The sequence below is a fragment of the Ambystoma mexicanum genome, chromosome 6q, assembly GCF_040938575.1.
Source record: "Ambystoma mexicanum isolate Mex_15411 chromosome 6q, UKY_AmexF1_1, whole genome shotgun sequence".
Taxonomy (NCBI): Eukaryota; Metazoa; Chordata; class Amphibia; order Caudata; family Ambystomatidae; genus Ambystoma; species Ambystoma mexicanum.
In genome coordinates, this window is record NC_090937.1 from 1449109270 (window position 1) to 1449128357 (window position 19088).

The window sequence follows — 19088 nt, forward strand, 5'->3', positions numbered from 1 at the left end:
AAGGAATAAAGTGTGCCATTTTAGAGAACAAGTCTACAACTACTAAGATGGTGTTGAATCCTTGACTGGGAGGTAGATCTGTAATGAAATAAAGGGACAGTGTGTGCCATGGTGTGGGAGGAATTTCCAATGGTTGGAGAAGACCAGCTGGTTTCTGCTTTTAGGACTTGTTTTGTGCACGCACACCGCAAGATTGGATAAATTGTATGATGTCTTTACGCCATGTGGGCCACCAATAGTTTTGTTTTACTTTAGCTGGAGTTTTGGCAATTCCAGGATGACCTTCAATCAGGAAGTCGTGATAACCCGAGATAACCTGCTCTTGTAATTCTTTACTTGGCAAGTATAGACGGTTCCTAAAATATTGTAACTGGTCTTTAATGCTGTAATGTTCTCCTTGAGTAAACCACTCTTGTGAGAAAGTGGGATCCATTAAGAGTTGGATCTTGTTTTGGAGTTCACCCTGTGTCAATGCTGTCGTAAGACCCAGGAGTTTGTCTTCTGAAATGATAGCTACTGGATCTGGAGTTATGTATACCTTTTCATCAATACCCATGCGGGACAAGGCATCAGCCTTTCGGTTTCGCACTCCTGGCCGGTAGGTGATCACATAGTCATATTCAGCAAAGAAAAGAGACCACCGCAGTTGAAGGGATGATTGAGCCTTTGCTGTTTTTAGGTATTGCAGGTTTCGATGATCAGTTATGACCGTGACAGTATGTCTAGCACCAAGGAGATAGTGTCACCATGCCTTGAAAGCTGATTTTATAGCCAAGAGTTCTTTTTCTGTGATAGCATAGTTGAGTTCGGGAGGTGAGACCTTTCATGACCAGAAGGCCACAGGGTGTAACTGGCCAGTTCCTGGGTCCCTTTGTGAGAGAACAGCTCCCATAGCCATGCTAGAGGCATCTGTTTCAACTATTTAAGGGGGGTCTGGGCAAGGATACCATAGAACTGGAGCAGAAGTTAATTATTTCTTAAGTTCTTGAAAGGCCTTCTCTGCTTCTTCGTTCCAATGGAACTTTTTATAGTTTTTTCTCAATAGTGATGTAATTGGATGCACTATTTGGGAAAAATCTGGGATGATTCGGCGGTAAAAGTTTGCAAAGCCCAACATACTCTGGATTCCTTTAAATGAAGTTGGTGACGGCCAGTTAAGAATGGCATCTACCTTGTGCCTATCCATTCTGATACCTTTTGGTGTGAGGAAAAAACCAAGGAACTCCACTTCGGTGACATGAAAAGAGCATTTTTTGAGTTTAGCATACAGTTTATGTTGGCGGAGTTCAGTAAGGACGGAGCGGACATGCCTGAAATGGTCTTCTTTTGTAGCAGAATACACTAAGATGTCATCAATGTAAACCAGGGTGCAAACGTCGATTAACTCCTGCAAAACATCATTCATAAAGTACTGGAATGCAGGAGGATTGCAAAGTCCAAAAGGCATTACCTGGTATTCATACAAGCCGTATTTGGTACGAAAGGCGGTTTTCCATTCATCTCATTTCTTCACTCCAACAAGATGGTACGCCCCCCCTAAGGTCCAGTTTGGTATAGATTTGGGCGTCTTTGACTTGATCCAATAATTCGGGAATAAGGGGCAGTGGATAATGGTTTTTTACTGTGATCTGGATTAATTCGCGATAGTCGATGCAAGTCCTCAAATCTCCTTCCTTCTTTGGTATGAAGAATAAGGGACTGGCTGCCGGTGATTTAGATGGGTGGATAAATCCATTTGCCAGGTACTGATCAAGATAAGATTTCAAATGGAAGTTTTCTGGTTCAGTAAGGGCATAGATTCGACCACAAGGAATTTGCGCACTAGGTATGAGGTCGATCTGACAATCGTAGGGCCTGTGCGGTGGTAGAGTATTGACTTGTTCTTTCTGGAACACGTCTTGAAAATCCTGGTATTCATTTGGTAGAGTACTAGTCACACCTAGTACAATCGCCGCCATACTGGGAGTAGCAGATGTACATAAGTCTGTTTTCCCCTTTTCTTGGTAATAACAACTGTGAGCACAATCATCGGAAAAGGACAACTTCTTGGCATGCCAATCTATTAGAGGGTTGTGAGCTACCAACCATGGCATCCCTAAGATTAGTCAAAATTGAGGAGCTTTGATGAGATCAAATTCAATAGATTCTCGGTGTCCATCTGGCACAGTAGGGTTAGTGCTGCTGTACATTGGGTTACTGGTCTGGAAGCTATTTCTGTCCCATCAACAGTAGTATCTTTTTCAGTAGTCGACTTAGAGCATAAGGGAAGCCCCATCTCTGCTGCCAGATCTTGGTATACATAATTCCCAACTGCTCCGCTGTCTATGTATGCTTTGACAGCATGCATCCGAGCCGGTTGTTGTTGATTGATCAAAATTACTGGTAATGCAAAGTGTGAGGTCTGTGGCTCATCCTTCTCGCTCGACAAGCGGACCTCTACGCTTGCCGGGCTAGGTAGTTTTCCGACTCCTTGTTATTATCTTCCTTCTCTGTGGCTCCAACAGTTCTCCTTGGTGGTTTCACTGGACATTCTTTGAGGAAGTGGCCTGATTTTCCGCAAAATAAGCATAATTGCTGTTGCCTTCTCTTGTGTCTTTCCGTTTTAGTTAAAGGGGGCCGTACACCTCAGATTTGCATGGGTTCTACAGTGTTTTCCAATGTATGTGGAACATTATCCTTTGACCGGACATACACAGCTCGAGTGTCTAACCTTATCCGGTCCGTTTTTTGGTCATGTAATCTGTGATCTAATTGCACCACAAGGTTGATGAATTCTCCACAATCTTTAGGTGGGTTAACTGCTTGAGCAAGGATATCCTTTAGTTCCCCTCGTAGACCCCGATGAAATAGTGTGGTCCTTTTCCTCAGGCCACCCAGCTTCAACGACTAGTCTGTTAAATGTTGCTATACATGTAAGAAAGTCTTGACTTCCTTGACGGAGTGACAAAAGTTTGTTGTCTAATGCTTGGCCTTGGGTATGACGAGCAAAGAGTTTTTCCATTTCCATCTGGAAACTCCCAAAGTCATGTAACAACAGGTTATCCTGACTTACCAATGGTACCGACCAATCCGCAGCACTGCCACTCAGATAAGACAAGACAAAAGCAACCTGTGCTTGGTCGTTAGGAAAAGCCCCAGGTCTGCAAAGGAAATGAAGACGACACTGGTTCATGAACATTGCATACTTCTTGGGGTCCCCTGTAAATCGTTCAGGTGGAGCTAAAGGAACTGCCCCAGGAAGCGTTATTTGTACTGGGTTGGTGGAAGAAGTTGGTACAGGTGCTGGCGGAATGTTACCAGGCAATGGGGTCTGTCCTGCCTGTGATTGGAGCAATTGTCTACTTATTTCATCGGTGTGATCCTTAGTAACAATCAAATCCCTCCTAAGAGCGTTGGTTTCTTGCCTGGCTGAATGTACTTCAGCGCGTAATTGTCCCAACAACTGAACTAACTGGTCAGTCTCTGTAGTCTCCATGACTCCCAGGTGGATAATATTATTCAGGCTTTGCGTTCTATTACGCTCACCTGGTATCCACGGGGACGCCACCCAGCCCTGGTTGGATGATTTGCACACTCAAACCCTCTCCCGGTCCCTTGGTAAGGCCTCTGGTTAAAGATGGGTCTGCAATATAGGAGAGCTGGATTCAATACCAGATTGTCTTTATGTTTTCCCACCTCCTTTGGCTTCAACTCCTTCCTTCCCCTTGGGCCTTATCCTCACCTTAATATTGTAAAAGGTGGATTCTCCGTCCTGCTCCTCGTGGCAGGGGCGCGTAGATGTGGGCGGCGAGCAGCGACCAAGTTACTTCACTGGTACAAGCCCCCTTGTGGGAATCCAGGCCTGCTGCGACTCCGTAGGTTTGCTGCTTTACAGTCTTTATATGCAGTTCTTATCTTCCTCTTAGTTCGAATAATAATGTCTTGCTTCTTTCCTTTTAGGTATGGAAAGGTATTTTGGTGTGGTCATGCAGTTTGAAGATGAGCTTGGGCCGGTAGGCGAAAGCGCTGTGTGCACGATGATGTCCTGTGAGTAATGCGCGATGCGCGGCGCTGTTTCGCCTTTTATATTGCTAAGCTGTGTCTTTTTTCTCCTTGCAGGTTTGCAATGTTCCTCGCCGAGCACCGTAATGTTCCAGCAATGATACTGACCAGGAGATGACTACCCAGGTAAGAATTGTGTGGCTTTCTTCATTCGGGAGGAAACGTGAGTAAACGCTTACTAATGTTCTCTTTCTTTCTCCTCTTTCCAGGTTATGGTATTCCAGGATGCATGCAGTGCCGGATGATGGAGTTCGTACCTTCAGGTGAGTGGAACTGAAGTCAGCAATGGATTGAAGACAGGATACTGTTCCAGGTAAGTTTCATAGTGTTCTTTCTCTCTCTGCAGGTCCTTGGTTTCAGGTAAGTTGGCATCAAAGAACTGGACACGGTGAGCGATACGCTGCCCACAGCAGAATAACGCAAAGCATGTTCTGCTGTTTGGGTGCGGTTTAAATAGTCTCAGGTAAAGTAGTCCAGGTAAAATACTCCCAAGCCTGCCACACCCAAAGTAGTCCAGGTAAAGTAGTCCCAGGCCTGCCACACCCAAAAACTAGACCGCATAGCTCAGTCCCTTATAACTGAGCTATGTGTGTGCCTCCATGTTGGCTGAACCCCCCCAAGTTAAATAGTCTCAAGTAAATAGTCCCATTCTAATGTTGGTCTTCATAATGGTGATGAGCCTGGCGCCAAAGGCACAAGAACTGACTCCAAGAGAGTCTTGGATGAGGTTTTAAGGTCTTTGACCTGGCCTTAACTGGAAGGCTGACTTGCCAGTGAGGGCCAGGGGCAAAGGTCATGACAGCGGGCAGAGTTCCTATTTACTCCACATGTGAATGCTAAAAGGGTAGCTGGATTCTTGGAGGAGCTTTTGGGTTGAGAGGGATATACCAGCGTAATACTTACTGATAACGGATCGCAATTCAGGTTCTGGGAATTAAGGAAATACTTAAGGAAACATGCCATCGCACATCACCATAGTGCCATACATCACCCACAAACTAATGGGACTATAGAGTGAGTCAATTGAGTTATTATGGAATCAATACAGTGGGCCTGGACAAATTAGAAGGATTTGAAGAAAATGGTTAGAGAGACTGTGTTAGCCCACAGATTCACACCATACATACCATACTGAAACTGCACTAGCTACCTGGCCACCATTTGTGACCTTGGGCCCAGGCCCCACCATTTGCACACCTGCACTGCTTCCCTGGCAACCCCTGCACCTGGGGACTGTATTCTGTATCCCTACAGTCGCCCACCAGCACTTATGTCGGCTCTTGCACTTGCCACCATCCGGCCATTATTTATCTTAATATTCCACCATCCCATGTACTGCACTTTCCGCTCTCCCATGTATTGCACTTTCCCCTCTCCCTTCCCCCTCACACCTTTCCCCTTCCCCCTTTCGATGCACTTGTGCAATCTGAACGACACCTGGCCTAGTAAGATCGCTGTCTGTCTTCCCTCTGTTCCCTCTCCCTTGCCTCGTCGCGCCTCGAAACACTTGTGTATAGGCGAGTTATAAATGCCTTATCATATCATATCATATCATATCATACAGCACCACAGGCATTTCACCTTTTGAGTTCAGCAGGGGTAGAAAGTTTCACCAGGCAATCTTCAAGATGACTAGGGCAGCTGGATATAACAGTGATAAGGGTAAGTGATGTGGAGAGCTGGCTAAGGAAGCAACAATTGATGAACACAGCATTGCATGACAAGAATGGATTAAGGGAGCGTGTTGTTCCTCTAGTTGAGGATTGGCCCAGGATTAAGTTGTCCGAAGCACTTAGAAGAGAAGTGTGCATATGGTCAAAACCCATCAAAGTGCAAGTAGTGTTAGATAGGGCCATCAAGACCGTGGATGTTAGGGTGTGGAATATGGAGAGAGTGATGATTCTGAAAGAATAAGTTGTGGTGTGTGCAGATTCAAAAAATGGAAGGACGAGTGTGGAGAAAGGTTCTTCCTTGCCATGCAATTCAGATGAAGTGTTGCAAGGAAGATTGAGAAGTGGAAGAGGTCACCAGAAACTGATTTACCTGAAGGATTAAACATAGTAACAAGAAGAGGAAGCTCTGTGAAGAAGAGACGATGTGCAGTATATGGATAGATTCTAGATGTGGAATGCAGATGGTTGTCTATCGGAAAAGCCTTATATGTTAGACCTAGGGAGGAAGGTTTGGAACAGGATAAGGAAGGTCCTTAGTTTAGGGTACGCATACTCCCCACATCTACTTTTGGCTGTGAGCCTGTGCCGAGGCAAGTGAGATTTGCCCTTGTTCAGGAGATGGGAGGGGTTGGGCGTTGCCCCTTCTGGTGCTGTTTTTAAGGACAGAGAATACAGAGATGTCTCTGATGTAGTCTGTGAATATAATATGGGACACATAAGGGGATCTTCTTGTGACATATGAGGTTTACTGGCTTTGCTAAGGTGCAGTGGCCCATATGGCCATCCTGGAAGATGAGTGGAAACCTGTGACACGCCTTTATCAAAGTCTGATTACGTGGGGCGAGTCTGATGCTTTGGAAGTAGACTAAGAGTGCAAGCTAGATGAAAATCAATGGGATACTGCCCTGCTGTTTGCAAAAAGGTCTCTAGGAATGCACGATTTTGTTTTCTGAAATTGAACATTATATATAGGACATACATGACTCCACATAAGATTGCACAATTTAATAAGCTGGTGTCCCCCCGAATGCCCATGGTGTGGGGGAGAGCCTGCTGACTTCCTCCATATGTTTGGACTGTGTCGGAAGATCTGCTCCTTTTGGCTGCAGGTGCAACAGGTCCTATGAACGTCAGGCGTGAGCAAATACAAGTGGACTCCTGCAGAATACCTGCTTGGAATAGACCGGTGCCCAGATCTAGACATGTCATTAAAATTATGGATCTGGCATGTACACTCGCCAAAGGCAGAATAGCCATGTCTTGGAGGGACTATGATGGACCGATCTATTGCCTGTTGTGGAGGGAGTGGTTCAAGTGGTCCACGGCAGAAACAGTGAAATGGTGTAGGGCCCTCCAGTATGGTATGAATGAGCCTGCCATAAACCTGGAAGCCTGGAAGGCTCTTTTACAGGTGAAGCTTCCTTACTCTGATGATAAACCCCCTTGAGATATTAGAGCCACTGGTAAACCTGTCTGTGAGACCCCGTAAGCTGCTTTTCTGATTACTATGATGTGTACTACGAGATGGGTAATGCTGCACCCCTTGAAATGTTTTATTCGGCTGTACTTGTCCATCCTTTGATTTGTTTTGGTGTGCCCATAATGGAGCAAATGGCACTTGAAGCCTATGTTGCCTTGCTCCTTGCCTTGTTGCTGGTTTCTGTTGTTAATTTTTGTGAACCTCTCTATTATAACTAATAAAAAGATTTTAAAATAAATGGATAGATTCTAGAACGCATGGAAAGAAACACAGAGGAGAGAAATCAGTTGAGAGGACGGAGAGAGAAGAAGTTAAGGGGAGAGCTCCTTATACCATGTTGCTAAAAGAATAAATAGTTATAACTGTGACAACAAATCCCAAGGTATTGTCACTGCTTCAGATGGGGGAGCCCCTTTCCATGGGGCCAGGGAGGTGAGGCCGCTAACTGTTACTCCCCCTGGGGGTGACACTCAGTGGAAGGATCTCCTGGTGAGGAAGTTTCCCATTGAGAGTAGTGACTATCCCTGGAAAATGCAGTATCCCTTTGAACCTGCCACCTTCCCTCAAACCTCCTCCAATCCCATACTACTCAATGTCCCCATGTGTTTTTGCAATATGTCTCAGGAAAGAACTGTTGGGGTCTGGTACCCATTTCAGGAAGGCCTACCCGACCGGTAATAAGGGGGAATACAAACTTTGCATATACAAAGGATACTGACAGATCTTGGTAGGGGAGTAAACCAAGGCTGTGGCTTAAAGAAAATCAGGCAAAGAGAACTGGGAATGGAACCAGGTGAAAGTGTCTGGGACTCAGGATGGGATAATGCAGCCCACACAGTAACAAAGAGGGATACAAACTTTATATATAAGTGGTACTCACAGACCTTGGCTGGAGAGTAAACCACATATGTGGGGTGAATAGAGATCTGAGAGAGAGAACTATGAGAAAAAACAAGTGAAGGGGATCTAGGACCCATAGAGGGGTCATACATCCCAAATAGTGATTAAGAAGAATATGAAGCTTACCTGTAGAAGTGACAAGCAGAGACCTTGACAGGAGAGTAAACCAAGTGTAGGCAAAGGCGGGAAGCAGGAATCAAATACAATACAGTCAAAGTAACTCTAATATCTAGTGTATTTACATAGGCTGAGACAATAGGCAGTTATCAAATACAATGCAGTCAAATGTAACTCTAATATCTAAAGTATTTACATAGGAGCAGGTTTCGTTCATTCTAGGTAGTGGCTGCATTTCTAATTGTCAGATTCTTTGAGCCATTTTATAGTATTCTGGTGGAAGTTTTGATAGAGTTGATCAGCTCTGAGTGTAGCAGGTAGGGAGTTCCACAGGCTGCCTTAACTGGGTAACTGCAACCCCTGATTCTGGAGAGCTTAAATCTGGGGACAGCAAAGTAGTTGGTATTGGATAGTCTAGTAGTCGTTATTGATGATTTCTTGGTAATTCTTTCTGTCAGATAGCAGGGTGCCGCATTATTCAAACATTTGTATGTAAGTGAGGCGACTTTCAGTTTGATTTTGTCGTGTGTTGAAAGCCAATTGTCAGATCTTCTGATATCAGAAATATGGTATCTCCTTGCAATTCCTAGTGCTGCTCTAAGGGCGTTGTTCTGCAGGATTTGGATTTCTTGATGAGTTGTTTATTCACACCTGTGTAGAGCGCATTGCAGTAGTCCAACTTGGACAAAATGAGCGACCGGGCCAGGGTGGTGCAACTGTTGTTCGAGAGGAAGGGTCTACCTGCTCTGATCAATTTGCACATATATGCCGTGGACGAGGCCCTGGCATTGACCTGCCTATTGAAAGATAAGGTAGAGTCCAGGTAGAACCCTAAAGTCTTCACCTCCCTAGTAACGGTGATAATATTATGGTCAATGTTAAAGGAAGAATATTTGGAGCTCAGTTTGTTGAGGGTTGAGGTAGTGCCTAGGATGATGATCTCAGTCTTATCATCATTCAGGCATAGTGCATGGGTGGCCATCCATGCCTGGATGATGAGATGAACCCTATTGACCAAGGCCAAATCCTTGTCACAATCACCAGTAAGTGGTAGGAGGATCTGAGTATCATCTGCTAGTTAGTGTAGGTGATACCAAGATGGTCCAGATCATCGAAAAGGGGCTTAGTGAAGATATTATATAGGCTAGGTGAGACGCAGGATGCCTGAGGCACTCCACAAGTGATAGGGATAGGGTCCGCAGCTGCGGTGGGAGAAAAGACTCTCATAGTCCGGTTACTCAGAAAAGATTGTATCCAGGCTATGGCTTCTGTTGAAAAGTGGGCCAGAGAATTCAGATGGCTACAGATGACAACAAGAACGTTGAGTACCCTACTTGGCAGGAGAGGGTACCGTGGAGGGGTGACTGAGAAAAGGCCCTGGTGCCCTCAAGATGGCTTGGAACGGATATCCAGGACATTCTTCCTTGTTGCAGGGCCAGAGAGACAGGCCTGCTAAGTAAAGATAAAAACGCATCCTGACCTCTGAAAACACAGAGACATTCTTTGATGAAGTGAAAAGACTCAGGGGAAAGACTCAGGGGAAAGGGAATCGACCCCTTGACTGACTCTTGTGGATCTTTTGCTTGATTTTATACATATTTTGTTGGCACTTTTTGTTTTGAACTAAGAGGTTGGGCTGCAGGCCAGCAGCTAAAGAGACAATTACCTTTTTACCTCATGTTGAGTTTAGCTTTTGGGGGCTAAGTTAGGATTTGGACACAGAACAGTAAACTTTACTTTGGACATTCAGACACAGGCAGCTTCAATGGCTAGTTGTGTTGAAGCAGGGAAACCCCTCTTTGAGGTAGGGATAGTTAGAATTTCCTCCAACCCTCCTTGTGTTTGCCAATCAACAAGCCACCCTTGTGTCCGACCCTTAATCTGATACCCTCACATAACCCATTTACCCGCACCTGGCGCTACCTTTGCTGAGACTACACTTACCTAGGGATTGCAATGCTTGTTCCCCAGCATGTTCCCCTCATGTTCGAGTCAGTTATTCTTCTCAGCTCAGTGAGCAAAAGGAAGCAGGTAATAGGTAGGTAAATTGATGCACACTTCTTTTTGTGGGTCCTGCTTCCATCATGGCCATTGAACCAGTCTACCCACAGGATTAAATGGTAGGTTTGCTTTTACTATTGAATTCTATGTAAAGGAGATTTTGTAAATCCGCTGGATGCAAAGAATGTGAATGATAACATTAGGAAACAATGTTGGACCCTAAAAATCAGTCCTGGTCTGGTTAAGACACAGGTGTAGCATAGCAGTGCCACTCCATACCTCTGTGAAGAGTCCACCCAAGTCTGTACTGGAAGAATTTGCACTCGTAACAGTGGTTCTTCTGGTTTTCACAAACAATCCTATTCTGGCCCAGACACAGGAGCAGACTAAAAGTGCCACGAGCTGCTTTTCTGAAAAGTCTTTCCTAGGCTTCCATAGATACATGATAGACACAAGAGCTTTTTAATCACTGCTTCTGCCATGTTCTATGAAGAATCAATGCTGATTTGAACAACAGACTTGAACAAGACTTGAACAATTCTTCTATGAAGTATCAATGCTGATTTGAACAACAAACAAATAATTCTTCTATAATAATTACTCCTAGTCTAGGCCAGACACAGTAACAGTCTCTGCAGTGCTTCAGGATATTTCCAGGAGGAATCAGTCCTGGTCTTGTTGGGAGGCAGGTGAATATTTCATCCATAGCTTCTGCCCATTCCCCGGCCTAATGTCGTAAAGGTGAGAAACGTTACTCACTAAAACAATTGTACTGCTCATATCCCAAGGCAGGTACAGCATGTGATGAACATGATGTGAGCTAAAAATGGCAAGAGTAATGCAACTAAGGCTGTGACAATACAGTTGCATGCTTTAGACATGAAGAAAATGTGCACTCAGCTTATATTACGTAATATATGCATTTATACATGAAGAATATTAACATAGCATCCATAAAACATGAAGAATACTAACATAAGCAATGTATAAGCTGAATGCAACATGAAAGGCACGCAAATATAGCTCACTCCCGTAGAAATGCAACAGTAATGGGCAGCCATCGTTTCCAAAATGGAAGCCACGAAGCCATGAAGAATAATTCAAGAGTGTCCCTAGTGGCAAGAGAAAACATAACACTTGAATCAATATAAGCTATAATCCCAATAAATGAAGGGTGAAAGAATTCCAAACATGGTCTCATTGCATGTGACCCTTAAATCAAGAACGCTGTCTATTCATTAGCAACAAACTCAGACAGGACGACTGCCTTACTTCTTACAAGTATCCTAACATAAGAGATGCCACACAAGGCCAAATACAAAGAGATCAACCTGGCTCATGTCCAAGAAATGAGGGATGGTATCTTCTTTAATTGAAAGGAAAGCAGTCTGTGGGCTTCTCTCCCCCTAATCCTGTCAGGTTTAGATCTTCACAAACGGTCAGTTGTCCAAGGTTGGTTAGTACCAAGTCAACCAATGAAAACCCCCAACGTTACACCACCCATGAAGTAAGGTGCCAGACAATTACATATTGCAAAGATTATGGGCCTCATTACGAGTTGGGCGCAAAGGGATTACCGGCACCGGTAAGGACACCAGTGCTGGAAATCCCTTTAGCCCAATTCCCAGTTCCCTTAGAAGGTCCCTTCCTTAACGTCTGGTCTGACCAGGTGTTAAGGACGGGACCTGTTAAGGGACTTTAGAGCTAATAACGGTACCGCAAATGGCGGTACCATTATTAGTTACTTCCCCATTCCCATTGAGTCCTAAGGAAGCTGAAATGGGAATGGGGAATAGTTTTTTCAATGGGGATTTACCAGTCCCTCCAAGGTTGGAATGGACCGGTAAATCCCCATTGAACCAGGTCAGACTTGGTACCGGTATGGGAGGTAGTCATGGTGCAAATAGCGCCATGATTACCGCCATACTCGGAATGAGGCCCTATGTCTTTTTTACCATTATCAATTTAGAGGTGGTCACAGGAGGAGCCATCAGACAAGTGTTACCCAATTAGAAATGTAATCCCTATATAATATATTTGTAATCACCACTATTATCCTATCCCCATAGGTTTTAGTAACTAAGATTACAATATGATGCCAGTTATGACAAATATCGAAAATATAAACCTTTGTTTTTTATGTAAACAGCGAGAGCACCAAGAATGTTATGCTTGTATGGTGTCCCTGCTTTATTTTTATAATAAACCTGTGTTCTGCCTTGCACTTTATCTATTTCCGTCATTGAGACTGGTTTTCGACTGGCTTCAGAATCTCTGTACAATTTTGGGACTTTCCAGGCTGTCTTATCAGTTTGGCACATGATCAGTGTAGCAGTGTAGCAGTGTGCTGGCCTGCTTCAATTAAGAGTCAGTCCTGATAGGTAGCGGACCCAAAAGGAGCATCATAAGCATTTCTGGCTTTTTCAATGAAGGACATTTCTTGTCAGTGTTGCATGCCAGAGCAGTTTATCAGCGTTGCTACCTACTTCATTGATGGATCATCTGTTCTCTGGGTTAGACACACATACAGTAGTGATCTGGGTGTACTGCCACCTTGGAAAATTAGAGACACTTCAACAAGGGAGGTGTCCCTCGCTATGCCTTTAATGCAAGCAACTCATACGTGAGGGATGAAGCTTTGCCAGGCAATACCTGGAGAGTGTTTACCATACAAAGTGGCGTATGCTCTAACATGCAGAGCCTATTAATGAATGGTGCAAGTATCGAAGGTCTGTGCATGCTCTAAAAGCAAAGGTTTTGTCTGGTTTGATCACATAATGGATGGCCCTGCCCACTCTACTTTAAAAGCAGAGGACACCATGGGACGAACACTGGAGGTGTGCACCTAGACAAGAAACATTTAAACATTAGACAAGTGCAGAGTGCCACATGTTCAGTTGGGTGAAAGGGTGTGCAGAACTCTAAAGGTTGGTGTCATTGTTTGGTAAACACAATGGGCCTACGAGAATCCTGCTAAAGTCATTACCGGCATGGAGGAAGTAGCAGGTCTGTGCTCCTTTGATGCCGCTAACAGCAGCTGATTACGAGTGCACGAGCACAGGCGAACCCCCATGCCGGTAATGGCCATACCGCCATGCCGCTAAAGGCCCTCCAACCCCCCTGTTAATGGCATCACGGGACCAGCCGATACCGCCTCTGCCAAGGAGCAACCCCTTAATACCGACCCGGTAATAACATCATGTTAATACCGGGCTCGTAATACCGGACCCGGAAGTAACGGCATCGTGTCGGAACGGGATATGCGCTGGTGGCCATCTTAAAAAACACAATCCATTGCAATCCTCCCAATCCACCAGTGCTACAGAGGAGAGACTAGGGCCATTGTATACATCATGTCCAAGGCTACCCGTAAAACCAACACCCGCTTGCGCAAGAAGCGCTTCTCTGATGAGGAGTTAAATATGCTGGCAGATACCCTTGCTGCCCATGCCGATGAGGTTTTCACACATAACCTCAAAAGGGAGGTGCAGCTGAGAAAGAAGGAAATATGGGAGGAGGTAACACGCAAGGTGTCAGCGGTTGGCACCACCCCACGCACAGTCAAAGACTTCAAAAAAAGATGGGACGACCTCCGTCTCAGGGTCTGGAACATCCTGGCCAGCAATCATAGGGAGGCCATGGCCACAGACAGGGGTGCGCACTCACCGGTGAAACTCACGCGCTGGGAGGAAACCTGCAGCACAACCATCCAGTTGGAGTCGATAGAGGGCTTTGGGGAAATGGAGACGGGTGCTGCAACATCTGGAGATGGAGGTGAGTGACCCTGCCAACCCCAGTAGGCCAAACCATGACGTAGCACAAGTGATGTGAAAGTGAGCTAAGCCAAGGCAATGCATGGCCTATCATACACACATATGCAGATCCATGTCCAGATGGAGGCCCAAACCCTGTCACACTGAAATGCATGCTGTGTGTGAATCCCATTACCAACAGACACCCAACACACAGGGACCATTTGCATGTCATACAAACCCCAATACAATGGCATACCACCTGGTACGCATCAGTGCCGAATGGAGACGCCACGGCTAATGCCAATATGCTCCCCCTTGAAACTACCCTGTGTGACACACCTATGAGATTGCAATGCATGAGAAATGAAAAACTGTCCAGCACCATCTCATGCATCTTGCATGTAACACCATCACTGATGCCCTGCATCTCTTCTTCCCCCACAGGCACTGATGGAGAAGGTGGGAGTCAGGACCCTCCCACAAGGCCATCTACGTCCAGGGCCAGACCACCGGGCACTGGCCAATCCACCTCTGGGGCAGCGCGCGGCCCACAGTGCAAGCCAGGGCAAGTGCACAGGCCATGCAGGCACATGAGGACCCCACAGCAGCGGACGAGACTGCAACCACAGAGCTGCCAACAACAGCTCAAGGGGAGGCTAGTGGCACCCAGTTCACTGCCACAAGTTCAGTGGGTGAGGCAGCAGCCACAACCCCACTCAGTGACGTGGACGTAGGAGCGGAGGAGTACGTGGACCTAGATGGAACACTCCATGTGGCATGGCCACACACCCCAAGACCCCTGTCCACCCCCCAACACGCCACTCAGGGCTCACTCTCCAGCCTCATGCTGGATTCTGCAGATCTACTGCACAGTTCAGACATCACTACCACCCCAGAGGCCAGCCCTGCAATGGCCCACCCAGCCGCAGCACCCTCAACCTCTGCAGCCCACACTGACATGGAGGCACGTCTGTCCAGGGTGGAGGCAAGGCAGGACTCGATGATCGAGCTGGTGTGCCAATATGTGGCTGACGGGATGGAAACACGCAGAGAGATCCGTCAGGCCAATGCTGCGACCATTGCGGCCATTAACACCAGTGCAGTCATGATCCGTGACAGTTTGGGGGCCATCACGCAGGTCCTGACCAGCATGCTACAGCACATGCATCACCAACAACCAGCAATGCCATCTGCATCCACCCCCTCGTCCACACCTACATCCTCCACCCCCTCCAGCCCTGTGCGAATGGCAAGGCAGAGTGCAAGGCAGACCGAAATGCTGCCCCCGGACATTAAAAAAGCCCGCAAATAGTGTGGGATGACATTGGGTGAGGGGAGAGGTGGTGTAGGTGGTAAAGAGAGTATTAAGGGGTTGTTTATTGGGTGTTCATTGGGGTGTATGGGGTGTTCATTGGGGGTATGGGGTGTTCATTGGGGGGTATGGGGTATTCTTTGGGGATTAAGGGGTGTTCATTGGGGGTATGGGGTGTTCATTGGGGATTTTGGGGGGAGTGGGGAGAGCGTGTGAGTGGTAGAGGGAGAAAGCACTGTTTTGTAAATAACATTAATACACCCGTTGTGTTTGAAATCATTTAATGCCTGGACATTGTTCATTTTGTGTGTGTCTATTCAATTCATGACAGCGCACAGTGCCCAACTCCCCACACACCCTGTGTCCATGTCGGCACGGTCCAAGTGCTCAGTGTAGCACTGACACATAACCATCAATGTCCCTGTAATCGTGTTCAGAAGTAATCGTGAATCAGTGATTGGCATGCAGCACGGCCATCTTGTGCATCACGTACTGGCAGGGGTGCTGCCTCTCCTCCATCAACATCCTCATCATCCTCACCCGGTGCATGCATGTCAATGTCAGGTGGCAGTGGTACATTTCTCCGGATGCACATGTTGTGCAGCATGACACAGACCATGGTGATCTTTGCCACCTTCTCAGGGCAATAAAGGAGTGCTCCACCAGACCTGCTTAGGCAGTGGAAGCGTGCCTTCAACAGGTGAAAGGTCTGCTCAATCACGACACGGGTACGGGTATGAACCCGATTGTACTCCTCTTCGTGCCTGTTACGCGGGTTCCACACAGGGGCATGGGGGCACAGGGAGGTTTGTGTGAGTCAATCTGAGCTGACACCCTTAGGATTCACAGCCATGGCCGCAGCTATGTGGTGTTGAAATGCACATGTCACTGTATGTATGCACACAGATTGGTTTGATGCATTGTGTACTGCAATATGGCCTGCTTGTGCGTCTTGCATGTAGTCATTGATGTACGGCATTGGTCTTAAGTATGGCATTGATGTGTCAGGTTCGGGTTGGGATGTTCAGGTCAACAGTGTTTGGCTCTGGGTGCATGGTCCACTCACCGCCCAATCCCTCCCAGGTGGAGTATGCATCCCCCCAATCCCTCCCAGGTGGTGTATGCATCCCCCCCCAATCCCTCCCAGGTGAAGTATGCATCCCCCCTCCAATCCCTCCCAGGTGGAGTATGCATCCCCCCACCTCACCACCCCGATGCACTTATATGGCCCAGTCAGGCAATTTACCGAGCAGCCAGGCAAGTTGTCCAGCATGTCGCTCCATGTGACGGGGTAGCGTAGAGTTACGCAGCACCATGGCATCATGTGTACATCCGGGATATCGGGCGCAACAATGTGTGATGATCTTGCAGGAGTCACATACCATCTGCACATTGATGGAGTGTTATTGCTCGCGATTGCGGTACACCGCCTCTATTGCATGAGGGACAACCAATTTCACATGGGTACAGTCGAGGGCACTGACGCAATTGGACATGCCTGCCAGTGCATGGAAGCCTACTTTAGTGTCGGCAAGATCCTGGGCAGTCCATGGTAGGGATATGTGTGTTCTAGCCTGCTTCAGGAGGGCATCCAGCACTTGGGTCAGCATGAGTGAAAAGAGTGGTTGTGATATGCCATGCAGCTGGCCCACTGTGTGCTGGTAGGTGCCTGTGGCCAGGAAGTGGAGCACAGACACCACCTTTAGTAGCGGGGGGATGGCAGCGCGTATTTCTATGCGGCTGACAATGTTGTTGTGTATCATGTCCACTATGGTGGTGATGGTGTCCCAGTCCAACCGGTACAGGGTGTGGATCTGCTCAGGGGTTAGATTGAATGGACTGTGTCTGATGTGAGGGATTGGTGGCTGCCTACATGGTACCACTGGCTGCACTGGTGGAACTTTCTGTGCCTGTCTCACCCTCCTTCTGCTCCTGCGTCTCCTCTGTGCTGGCTGTTATTGTAGCTGTAGTTGTTGTTGTTGCTGCTGTTGTTGCTGTAGTTGTAGCAGTACAGACATGTCCTCCAGCCCCATGATTGAAACAGCTAGTGGTATCATTTTGGTGTGGGAAGGGGTGTGGTGTGTGGGTGTACTCCTTTTGTACTGGGACAGGCTCCATTGACTCCACCTGTGGTGACTGTGTGCACCTGTGGCAGTTGCCTACACTGCAGGTTGCTGTTTACGGGTGGTCCGCGATGCCTGTATTGCCACCGTTGTGCAGGCCCTAATTACCGCCTTTGGGATGCCGGTAAGTGCATGCCTGCGTAACTTGTAATGTCCTCCTATTAGCAGCATTCCGGTATTTACACCACGAATGGGCGCGTGCGCGCTCAAGCCGGTATGAAGGGGCACGGTACGGGCGATGGCGGTATTGGCGGGTTGTAGGGTCGTAATGGCCGGGACCCGTTAACAATGCCGGTAATACCATTCCGCCTTCCTATTTTCATTACCTCCATGCTCGTAATGAGGCCAATATCTTTGATCAGGTTATTATTGTGGAATGCCAACCAGGAGTGTTGCTAGGTATGGAAATGGTCTGGGGTTACGTTAATGTCAGGACTGTCGTAACTCAGGGCTAGGTAGCCCTTTGGTTGTAGCCCATGAGCCCCTATCCGGGGCTACAACCAAAAGACCTGGGCTATAGCCCCCTCGCCCCAGCAACACCACTGATGCCACCTTTCCACGCAATGTCAAGTAACCTGAGGAGCAAAAATGTTAAGGACACTGAGCCAACATAATGATTTTGTTCTCTAAGTGGCACTAATCACCTGCCTATTTATTACCTCTCAGAGACAAGCATTTAGGTCGGTTTTTGGACTGGCCCTCGACTAATCTTGGAAAGGATTCAGACCTTCAAGGCTTACCTCAAATGGTAGAAATTCCACACAGAAGTACTCCTTTGAGTGTGGCATGTGTGCCTAATTCATCTAAAGCAGGTGAAGGGAGAGAGGCTCTTACAACATCTCTCCCAGCATTCATGAAGCCCCAGCATCAAATCAAATTACTCTAGTTTCTTTGTTTCCGAATTCGTGGAATAATTTTCATTAATGGAGAATTAAATCCAAGGATGAAATAAAACACAAGCAGATGTTAAGGAAATAATAAGCTGTAGTGTGGACAATGGGTCTCTTAGTTAAAATGGATGATCTCCAGAACCCTAAATTCCCTTCGTTTTGCGGGTACACTCTTTAGGTATACCGCAATCGAAGTTTGATTTAGGGTCCCCCTCAGAAGCAGCACTCCCATTATTTTTACAGTCCTTAGTTGATTGTATGATAATATCAAATAGGAGTTTAGGTATCACTCTGATTTGTTAAAAGACATCTCATCTCAATAAACGTAAGCAATTGTGAAGACTTTCTGACATAAAGGCAAGAATTTAGATGAAGAGTGCAGATTCAATCGGACAGTTATAGAAGACACTATATATAATCTCGACTACTCCAGGCCCCCAGAAAACACCCCTGATGAGAATGGAGGGAAGACCAAGTGTAACGCCTAATCTGCAAATCTTCTTCTATTCCCCGCCAGAATTCTCCGTAAAGATAAAAATTATTAATACTCATAGGGAAAATAAATCAAAGGATCTGAAAAATCGACAAAAAAAATTGCTCTTCCCGAAACTACCTCTGCTTTTTACAGATCATGGGCATGATTCATGGAATTTTTTGCATTGTTCTTAGTGTCTTTGCACTGCTGAAAAGTGGCTTTGCACTGCCGACACAAACCCTGATTCATGGGACTGTGCAATGAGGTAATCTAAACTCAGACGGTAAAGAAGAAGAAGACAGCATCTAACAAAAAGGGATT